This window comes from Syngnathus acus, chromosome 10 (assembly GCF_901709675.1).
Source record: "Syngnathus acus chromosome 10, fSynAcu1.2, whole genome shotgun sequence".
Lineage (NCBI taxonomy): Eukaryota > Metazoa > Chordata > Actinopteri > Syngnathiformes > Syngnathidae > Syngnathus > Syngnathus acus.
Window position 1 is genome coordinate 24,697,333 of NC_051095.1, and position 12,151 is coordinate 24,709,483.

Genomic DNA, 12,151 nt, shown 5'->3' on the forward strand with positions numbered 1-12,151 from the left:
TTTGGCCAACCTGTTTACAATGCGCTCCGTAATTAATGTTGGACAATTTCCCACGGCACAGCTGAACATGTGAACAACCGCGGCACACTGGTTGGGAAACACTGCTCTAGCAAATATAGATCAGCTAAAATTACATCGGCAGAATCTGGGAATCACTGAAGGTTCTTTAATTGAAATTCAAAGGGCGCCGTTTGCAAGGAATTTTTTAGGGCAAAGGTCTGTAACACAGACTATTTTAATTAATGTAGTTGAACCAGCCATCCATTCTTTGTACCACGTATTTTCACAGGGGAGGCAGATGTGTTGAAGCCTATCCCAGCTAACTTTGGGCGAAAGGCTAGATGTGCCCAGCAGGGCTGTGGACTCGGACTCGGGGACTCGGACTCGGTCGGACTCTGTCATTTTTGCCGGACTCGGACTCGGTGCTGATTTTGACCGAGTCCACCGAGTCCGACAATAAAAAAAATACGCTCTTTGGCTGGTTTCATGCGGCTCTTTTACGTTCATATCAACATTTGTGTTTATTTTTCGTGCGTATTTGCTTCGCTTGAGTTCAATATGGTTTTTGGTCAAACGCGCATGCGCGTGAGGGGAAATCCCGCAAAGGAGGAGGGACAAACAGAGCGATTGGTTTTGCTGACTTTTTAATGAATGGCGACTGTGACTACGGGGGCCCATTAGGTCCAGAAAAGCTGACAAGACGCTTGCCAAAATGGCAAGGAAAAAATGCACAGCTAAACGAATATATGCCGATGAACACAGGACGTTTTTAACAGAGTTAAAGTTGTTTTTTGTTGAACGCTATGGCAAGCCATTCTGCCTGATATGTCGGACGTCATTGGCGCATTTAAAAGCTTCAAATGGTCAGCGCCACTTCAGCTCACTTCATGCCAATATCGATAAGGACTTTGCAAAAGGGACTGAATTTCGCAAGCACAAGTTTGGAGACTTTGAAAAGTCACGCAGAAAAATAGGTACAGTTTTTCAAAAAAATTACGAAGCACTCAGAGACTGTCACACTTGCATTGTTTCAACTGGCTTGGAACATTGCACGGGCTAAACAGCCATACAATGAAGTGGAGTTCGTTAAAATATGCCTCAGTGACGTTATTGAATTTTATTTTCATCATGCTGCTGAGAATGCGCGTAGGAATACTGTCCACAGCCCTGCTTGCTTGTTATGAAGGCGGGAAGAGCGATCCAGGGTGCTTGCTTATAGCACTGTGTTGGCTCATATGTTGAGCTCTTGTTTCGTGAAATAAAGAGCCGGATACCAAACCCACGTCTTGCCTGGTACTTTGGTAACGCTACAATATAGTTATATACGTAGATCTGTGGAATAATTGGAGCCGCAACTGACGACGAGGCTGACGACGAGGCTGACGACGAGGCTGACGTCAGCGGCGCATGTAGTTCCGGAGTCAACAGCTGTTTTTTTTTTTTTTTTAAGTGACACAGCGGATGAAGATTTCGATGATTTTAATGATTTGGAGTGACACGGATGGTTTGTTAAAATTGATGTTTATATTACATTTATTTGATATATCTAGTCTGACGTCAGCGGCGCACGTAGTTCCGGAGTCAACAGTTGTTTTTTTTTCTTTTTTTTTAAGTGACACAAGACAAAGATTCCGATGGATTTAATGATTTGGAGTGGCACGGATGGTTCGATAAAATTGTTGTTCATATTATTGTTATTTGATATATAGTTTATATATTGTTATATGGGCCTGTGGAATAATTTGAACTGCAACGGACGACGAGTCCGACGTCAGCAGCGCGTCGCACACGCGCCGTTGTTTACAGATAGGACGAAGAATTCGATCGATGGATTCAATGATTTGGATTGACACAGATGGTTTGATAAACTTATCATTTATGTTATAGTTATTTGAATAACTTTTAATGTTACGTCATGCCCGTTCTCAGCTCCTCGTTTGTGTTGGTCACGTTAGCATACCGTATCGTTTAGCCTGTTTTTGCTGGTTCATGTCTGTACTTGGTGTTGTATTTTGTCAAATAAATTTCCCCCAAAACGCGACTTAAACCCCGGTGCGACATATATGTTTTTTTCCCCTTTATTGTGCATCTTATGGCTAATACGACTTGTACTCCGGAGCGAATTTTAGTCCAAAAAATACAGTAATTTAACATGTGTTTTCGGAATGTGGGGGCGGAGGACCAGAGTACATTCAAACTGCACATAACAGTGCCAGAAACTGGATGAGACCTTGACTCGGTCCGGAGCAGATTGCGGTCTTCTATTTGATAAAAGCCGGAAGTTCAGGTACCTCAGCTATTTAAATTAGGGCACAATCTGTAGATCGCCAGTGCTGCACGGAGGCAGCTGGCTTCAGATATGCTGCCAAAGTCTGTCCCGCAATGCAGGAGAGTCCCATAAAAGCTTAATGCTTTAAATATGGTGGTTCAATGACACGGCTCTCGAATGATAAAACAAGCTGCAGCATCTGAACCTCAGCTGAGCCTTTCATCACGTTCGCACTCAAGCCTCTCCTGAGCGGCTTCCGTCTAATAACTCCCACATCCCATGGCAATCTGTGTGGAACGTGCTTGACGGTATTGTGTGTGTGTGCGTGTGTGTGTGAGGGGGTGTGTGGACCTGAGAGATTTGATGTAAACAATAAACTGTGGACGTAATGTACTGTAGATCGCCTCTAAGAACACACTTATGACTGTTAAAAAAAGTAATCTCTTGTCAGAGAATGATTTCATTACACTCAAAGCAAACACACACAAACACACACACAAACACTCACACTCTTCCGAGTATACGAAGGTCCTGAAATACACTGGCCTCTGGAGATGATAAATTGTAACATGCTTGCAACCAAATACATCTGTGGGTATCAACATGGAATTTAGAGGTGGAGTTTGTATGGTTGATAGATAGCAACTATAATGCTGTTTGTGTATGTGCATGTGCGTGCATGCCCATATGCTTGTGTGTGTGTGTGTGTGTGTGTGTGTGTGTGTGTGTGTGTGTGTGTGTGTGTGTGTGTGTGTGTGTGCGTGTGTGTGCGTGTGTGTGTGTGCGTGTGTGTGCGTGCGTGCGTGTGTGTGTGCCCAAGCATGTCCGCGCTATAACTCGTGGCGTCTTAGGGATATTCCTAGAGTAAGGTGATGTATAGTTAAGGGGAAGGCCAATCTGAAAAGTGCTGAGGTTCACAACGTGGTGCTCGTTTGAAAGAGCCATATAACACCATAAGAAGCAGGCAACATGAATGATGAACTGGAATGTTTGGTAAGATCAATCTACTGGAGTTTAGTTTCTCTCCCGCTCTCTCTTAGTCTCTCCATCTCTCTCTCGCTCTCTCGCTCTCTCTCTTGCGCACACCAACTGAAGTAATGTAATCAGCCTGCAAAGCTCACAATGAGTCATTGTGTCCTCCATTCTTTCATCTTGAGCTCAACATGATAGAATGAATGAGCAATACCCTTATCCTACCATTTCTCTATTGGTCTGGCAGTTGGTGCGACCCACCATCAAAAACCACCAACCCCTGCCCTCCATGGAAGTACAGATTTGACACCGTTCTTTCAGACTGCACTTTATAATGCTCAGACAGATCACTTATAGTTGGAAACACCTTGATTTTAGAGCTTTCATCAGACAGCTGTCACGAACGGAGTGGAAATGGAGCAGGGCGACCAAATGCAGCTTGGACCAGGGTTTATTGGAGGAACTCAAAACACATACTCGGCAAACTGACATAACTCTCTAACCAAAACCAACCACAGGACTGACCAAAAAAGACGTGGAACAAAGAGACAGGGTGACATTACCAAAGACAGGAACCAAAATAACCTCATGACAGTAACAAACAATGCTCCGACAGGGAATGATACACAGACAGGACTTAATATACAAGACAGGTAACAAGAGGCAGGTGAGAATGATCGCACTGATCATGGGCACACAGGAGGGGAGAGCACACAGACACACGGACAAAACTATGACAACATGGACGTGACCGGGGACGAGTCGTGACAACAGCTCCAGTACCGAAGATACAAGAACTGATCTTAAAAAAAAAAAAAAAGGTTACATCCTAAAGGGAAATGTACTTTCGGCAGTTTGCTAACATATTTGATTAAGGCTGCGTTAGACATATATAATCATATCAATATAATTTTTAGTGTGCTCGTGTGGTGATTAATAAGTGGAAAGGAATGTGCAGGCTACAATGAATTTGTTCTCTACAAAGTATTGTGGAACAGGATGTCCAGACAGGGAGGATATCTCAAGGCCGGTGAGGAACAACTCGCCTTTGTGGTCCAGACACCTGTGCTGAGCAGGGGAAAAACCCAAACGAGGAGGAGACGACCATCGACCAATCACCACACAATATTTTGCATGCTTGAATATTCATATTGTGTTTCTTTAAAACTGGGCAACCCGGAAGAATGTGTTGTCTTTTGATGGTCACAGAAGGCACACTAGTTTTTGTGTTAGGGACCCGAGACCCAGGCGCCTGTATTATCTTGCTTTGTCAGGATTAAACAATTGGTAAATTCGGCCTCATTGATCTACTGGTCTTCTCTTTGACAGAACGAACTCGCAAAATTGTTAGGTGTACCAGTGTGTGGATTAGGACGTAACAATTTTGAGTGGAGTGTTGATCGTAATTTGGAGTCAGATCAATAACTAAAATCCGTAGCCTAACACATCCTCATATAAAACTACAAATGCAGATGGCATTCATTAGAAAAAAACAAGGCTGTTAATATGTCCTCTCAAAAACAAAGTCAAGAAATTGCTCAACTGATTTTGACCCTTCACCTGTTAGTTAATAGAATGACTGGCCTCACTGGATTTAAGTGAGATTTATATTATTTACATTATTTGGTTTAGTTCTATGGGATGGTGTTTCCCAACATTATACCATCATAGATCAATTTCATGTCAAGACATTTTAAAAGACTGCCGTAATCCATGTGCAACAAAGCCTAACTCTGGCCTCTGTGCTCAGCCACCATCGCCATGGAGAGAGTGGCGCCTTTCTGGGTTTTAGACGGTTTTACAGGATGGCAAGAAGTTTTTAACCATGTTTGTGGTTACTGTAGTCTGATGCATAGAAATGGTCTGCCAAGTGGGACAACTTCACTGCAGCGCCGCAGCAGCGCCAGCTTGCTTACATCAAGGCCTTGAGCACTGAGACATAGTAACTTCTGAGCTTCATAGAAGATATTAGACAGTAAACTCACGTTTATCTACAGCAGAACACAGCTACTGTATGGCCTCTCTCTTGCTCTCTCTCTCTCTCTCTCTCTCTCTCTCTCTCTCTCTCTCTCTCTCTCTCTCTCTCTCTCTCACTCTCTCTCTCTCTAAACTGTATTGTTACAGTACCGTATTTTCCGCCCTATAAGGCGCACCGGGCTATAAGGCGCACCTTCAATGAATGGCTAATTTTAAAACTTTATCCATATATAAGGCGCACCGGCCTATAAGGCGCATAGAATAGACGCTACAGTAGAGGCTGGGGTTACGTTATGCATTCATTAGAAGGAGCTACGCTACAGGAAATGTCAACAAAACAGTCAGATAGGTCAGTTAAACTTTATTTATAGATTACAAACCAGCATTCTGACAACTCCATTTACTTCCAATATGAATAAACAGCTGTTTTTTGTGATGAGGTATTTCGTTTATCTTTTAACAACAGCAGGGTATAACATGTAGTGCAACATTTATCTCACATAATGGAGGGGAACTTTTCTTGGATTCAATAAACACGTAAGAAACAGTCTGATCAAGTCTGATTAAGGTAAATCAAACGTTAGCGCTACAATACAGTAACACTCGAAATAGTGCAAAGCAATAACAATATATAAATAACACAACGTTGTTCAAACGTTAACGTCAAACGTCACACAACACAGCACACAAAATAAACGTGTAAAGCTCACTTTATAAAGTTATTCCTCATCCGTGAATCCCTCGAATTCTTCATCTTCAGTGTCCGAATTAAACAGTGGGGCGATTACGGGATCCAATATGCCCGGCTCCGTCTCGTCGGCGTCGTCACTAATCGAGTCACTGTCGCTGCTGTTGTCTAGCAGTTCAGTGACAATTCCTGCCTTCCTGAAAGCTCGGACCACAGTTGAGACTGATATATCAGCCCAGGCATTTACGATCCACTGGCAGATATTGGCGTATGTCGTCCGGCACTGTCTCCCTGTCTTGGTGAATGTGTGTTCGCCTTCTGTCATCCACTGTTCCCACGCAGTTCGCAGTCTAGCTTTGAATGCCCTGCACCAATATCTAGCGGCTGGAGTTCTTTTGTCAATCCACCCGGAATGACGGCGAGTATCGAATTAGTGTGCTTCACTTGTTTTTTGACACCATCTGTGATGTGGGAGCGCATGGAGTCGTAGACCAATAGGGACGGAGCTGTGTGAAAAAAGCCACCCGGCCTCTTCACGTAAATTTCTCTCAACCATTCGCTCATCTTTTCTTCATCCATCCATCCCTTCGAGTTAGCTTTGATGACGACGCCGGCTGGAAAGTTTTCTTTTGGCAAGGTCTTCCTCTTGAAAATGACCATGGGTGGAAGTTTATGGCCATTAGCCTGGCAAGCGAGAACCAAAGTGAAGGAGGACTTCTCATTCCCTGTGGTGCGAACGTTGACCGTGCGTGCTCCCGTTTTATCCACAGTGCGGTTCACAGGAATATCGAAGGTGAGTGGAACCTCGTCCATGTTGATGTGCTCTGGCCGGATGTTTTTTTCAGCAATGTTGTTTTTGCAATATGCGCGGAAAGTGGCCAGCTTTTCTTGGTAGTCTTTTGGCAGTTGCTGTGAAACAGTAGTCCGTGTGCGGATGGAGAGATTACGTCTTTTCATGAACCGAAAGCACCAAGAAGGACCGCCTTTAAAATCGTTAATGTTAAGTTCGCTTGCTAGCGCTGTTGCCTTCATTCGAATAGTGATTGTACTGACACTTCTACTTGCTGCTCTCTGTTCAACAACCCACTGTTCGAGTTTGTCCTCCAACGTTAGCCATCTCGCCTTGCACCCTCGGAAACTCCGTTTAGTTTTCTTTACTTGGCGCAGGTCGTCTTCTTGCTTCCTCCAATTCCGCACCATTGATTCATTAATGTTAAATTCCCTGGCTGCTGCTCTATTCCCGTGTTCTACTGCGTGACTGATCGCCTTGAGTTTGAACTCTGCGTCGTAGGCGTGTCTCTTAGTAGGAGCCATTTTGGGGTCTGCACGTAAACAAACATGGAATTTGAATCTACCGCGCGCTTCTTCTTCTACCGCGCGCTTCTTCTTCTACCGCGCGCTTCTTCTTCTCCCGCGCACTTCTTCTTCTACCGCGCGCTTCTTCTTCTACCGCGCGCTTCTTCTTCTACGGGGGAAAATGAAATCAGCCAGCGGCTGCTTACTGTATTGATCCATATATAAGGCGCACCGGACTATATGGCGCACTGTCGACTTTTGATAAAAATTTAGGTTTTTAGGTGCGCCTTTTAGGGCGGAAAATACGGTACTAAAAAACAACAAAGAAAAATAACCTTCTTTAGAGAGTTTTTTAGTTCAGTTTCAATTTTTGTTGATCAACTTAATGATTTTGAATTAGTTATAATTCAATGCTTTTAAAGTGTACATAGTATGTATAATTGAAGCAGGTAACAAAAGAAAGCAAAATGTTTTGGATGAATGAAGGTTATACAAAAAGAAAAAAGCCTTCACAAATTAAGTTAGTGCTCAATATTAAGCAATGTTATTCTCATGACATGCATAGAACTTGCCAGGGAATGCAGAAAATGAAGCCGAGAATGTGTTGTGTGTGTGTGTGTGTGTGTGTATTTGTGTGCGTGTGTGTATTTGTGTGCGTGTGTGTATTTGTGTGCGTGTGCATTTGTGTACACGCCAACTAACCTCCTTCCACCCTGTTGCCACCCCAGGTAAAACTGACGAGTACCGCCAGTGTCACGCAGCACACACTCGTGTTTGAGCTCAATTAAACTGAGGAAGAAATGAATCAGGACATGAAATGACTCCATCAGTATGTGCACCTAAAATGCTTTGTACACTTGAAGGAGTCATTCGTGAGTGATGCAACACTACTTGAACTATGCAAATACACAGTGACAAACTTGATTGTGTTGCAAATTCATATTTTCAGCGCGCATCACTCTCATTCGTCATGGTAATCAGCTAACATTATTTGATGTGACTAGCTTCTTACTGATTGTTGAAGACACTTTACCTTTAATCCAGCAGGCTTCTTTAGGCATAATTTGCTGGAGTCCTCCTATTTATTTATGTAGTGGGTGTGTCCCTTGGGACTGGTTACGTGATGACTGTTATTGTTCATGTTGATATTTTTTGGCTGGTGAATAGACCGGTTTGCATTGTTCACTAGCCTTCTGGCAATATGTCTCCTTAGAGGCCACTTTTTCCATGGAGTGACACAATTTCGCGAGGGTAGATGTTAGAACATTGTTGTAATAAGCACATAAAAACGCATGTTTTTTCTTGTCAATAGTGTAAGGAAAGATGAAGGACAAAGAAAGGAATTATTAGAATTATTAAACTATTCATCCAGCCATTTTCTATACTGCTCGTCCTTAGTGTGTTGGGCGAGCCAAAGCCTATCCCAGCTGTCTTTGGGGGATGTGGGTTGGACCCTGGACTGGTCACCCTCACACTCAGATTCACATCTATTAGCATTTAGGGGTCTATTTTCGTAGACAGCTCACATGCACTCGGGTACAAAAACTGCCACATTTGTTATGGCAATTTTTCAGACCGTAGTCTGCTATGCTGGGTGTTTCCGCGGACCAAGAGCATTTTCTTTTACATGACCGCGGCACACCTGACAATTTAGTTGAAATTATGTATTTTTAGGGTTATTTTTGTTTGTGCAAACATATATATAGGACTGCGGGATAGGGACAGAGATATGAAGGAATATTAGGAATTTCATAAATTTCATTGAGCCAACTCTTTCAATGTTCTATCCGTTTATTCATTTATTTATTTGATGTCATTTTTTTGTTGATATTTAGAGAGTTTGTTGCACTTAAAAAATGGATATATTTTTACTAACTCAATATTAATGTTCAAATATATTTGGATTTTTGTGTGCAAAAACTAAATTTGTATCATCCGCACATAATACTTTATGTAATACGGAGGAGGAACTAACAAAATATTTTATATGTATATAAGATGAAGACGAGCAGCCCTCCATGCAGGACTCCATGATTGATGGGTCTGTATGATTCAAGATTCAAGATTCAAGAGTTTTTATTCACCATGTTTGAGCGTGCCAAACAAGGAATGTGACATCGGTAAATCACAGCCTCTGTTCAACATTTAGGTGACTAACAACACTCAGGACATGTGAAAAATTACAAATATTCTCAAACATCCCCTGATCTTAAACGCCCAAGAGGGCAAGGAAAAACTCAAAACTCCAGCTAGGTGAAATGAGAAACCTTGAGAAGAGACCACAGATGGGAGGGTCCCTCTTCCAGGATGACCAGGCTGCAATGGATGCAGAGAGGACACATAGTACAAACAGTGTAGACAATTCAAAAAAGGTGTGGAGAGCAGGATGTTATTGCACAGCAATGACTCTGAGACTCTAAGAGTGGTGTGAGTTCATCAGCGCAACAGCCTGGGGGAAGAAGCTGTCTCTGTGTCTGCTGGTTTTGGCGTAAAGGGCTCTATAACGCCGTCCGGAGGGGAGTAGTTCAAACAGACTGCAACCTAGGTGAGAAGGGTCTGTAGAGATGTTACTTGCACGTTTCCTGGTCCTGGACAGGTACAAGTCTTGGATAGATGGGAGGTTGTTTCCAATTATCTTTTCTGCAGTCCTGATTGTCCGTTGCAGTTTGTGCTTGTCTTGTTTGGAGGCCGATCCAAACCAGACAGTGATGGAGGTGCAGAAGACAGACTGGATGATAGCAGTGTAGAAGGTCTTCAGCAGCTCCCGCGGCAGGTTGAATGTCTTGAGCTGTCTCAGGAAGTACAGCCTCTGCCGGAGTCTATGTGGCCGGTCCATTTCAGGTCCCAAGAGATTGTGGTTCCCAGGAACTTGAAGGTGTCTGTGGAGAGAATAGTATTACTGCGGATAGTGAGGGGTGAAAGTGGTGAAGGGTCTCGCCTGAAGTCCACTGTCATCTCCACGGTCTTGAGCGGGTTCAGCTCCAGGTGGTTTTGGCTGCACCAGTGGACCAGCCGCTCCACCTCCTGTCTGTACGCAGTCTCATCACCGTCCTGGATCAGTCCGTACGTTCCTGGGGTGTCCAGGTGGTGCAGGATGTAGTGCAGTCCCATGTTGACCGCATCATGCACCGACCTGTTTGCCCAGTAGGCAAACTGGAGGGGGTCAAGCAGGGGGCCCGTGACATCCTTCAGGTGGTTCAGCACTAACCTCTCGAAAGATTTCATGACCACAGATGTCAGTGCGACAGGTCTATAGTCATTCAAACCTGTGATGGCGGGCTTCTTGGCCACTGGAACGATGGTGGAGCTCTTGAAGCACGAGGGCACCTCACACAGCTCCAGGGAACGGTTGAAGATCCGTGCAAAGGTGGGTGCCAGCTGCTCAGCACAGACTTTCAAGCAGGAAGGTGACACGCCGTCTGGGCCCGGTGCCTTCCTGATCTTTTGTCTCCGGAACATCTGGCGCACTTCCTCCTCGCGGATCTGGAGTGCGGGCGCGGCCTCTGCAAGAGAGAGAGAGGGTGACAACGGTGATGGAGGTGTGGACAGAGCAGTTGTGGGGGGAGGTGAGTATGTAGATTGTGCTGCAGGAGGTCCCGTTGTGTGGGAGAACCGATCAAACCTGCAGTAGAACCTGTTTAGCTGGTTAGCAAGCCTTGGGCTCTCCACAGGACGGGAGGTTCGTTTCTTGAAGCCCGAATATGAATGAATTCAATGAATTATGAATATTAATGGGAACATACTGGTGTCTTTCGATCAAGTGTGAGACCTCTAATACCATAGTGTTGTAGCTTAATGATGAGAATGTCAGTCTATTTACATAAACATCTAAAAATTTATGATATCATTTTTATAATGTCATCCAGTCCTCCTGGGGATTTATCCCGTCCCTTATTGCCTTTTCTGTTTTTGTTGAACTAAGATTACATGGCCATTTGACAGGGGTTTTTTGCTCCTGTCAATCTATTCACCAGGAACAACACCTTTCCCATCCACTTTTAGTGGTATCTTTAGTTCACGCGATCAATTCGACCCCCTTTTAATGCCATAAATTTTGTTTCGCCAATAAAATTTGAACTCTTTTCACATACCGTATTGGCCCGAATATAAGACGACCCTGATTATAAGACGACCTGACCCCCCTTTTTCAAGACTCAAGTTTGAAAAAATACTTTTTGAACATCAAATTTAATTTTTATACAGAAAATAATTACAGTACGTCTGAAACAAATGATTATAACAATATATTCGAGAGAAAAAGCATGTTATTTTGCCTCATTCAAATCATGCAAAAACTGTCTATCACATCTTAATATCTGATGTTATATTTTTAAGGGTGTATTGAGACCAGAAAAGTCCTTTAGTCCGCTTGTTTGGTCCGGACCAAAAGCGGACTTAGTAATTTTTTTCGTTTGGTGTGGTTCCTATTCAGACTGTACATTTTGCAATTGAAGTACACACATCCACGCTTGTGACAATCTGCGCTCCCATTGGACAGCAATGACCAGGGCGGCACACAGAGCACGGACCCGAAAATGGAGAAAAACATATGAGTCCTACGGGGTGCGTTCCTGCGCTGCATATTTGTGCTGTTGGTGCAGATCTTCGCTGTTTTTATTCACACCTGAAGCGAACCGCACCAGAGTTCGTTTGGAAGCGAACCGAGACCACTTGAAAAAGTGTGTCTCGGTCCGTTTCTTTAATCCGCACCAGGATTCGTTTGCGTGTATTCACACCTGCACAAAAGGTCCAGACCAGCCTTCCAATCGAACCCTGGTCCGTTTAAAGCGGACCAAACAGTCAGGTCCAAATACACCCTTATATTGCCCAAATCTTGAATTCTTAGAATGGACTGTTGAGGGGCTCTTTGTGTGACTTTTTCTAAATTGAATCCAATTCAATAAAAAAATGAGTCTGCATAAGGAAATCAATCCTCCCTCTTCTTCCAG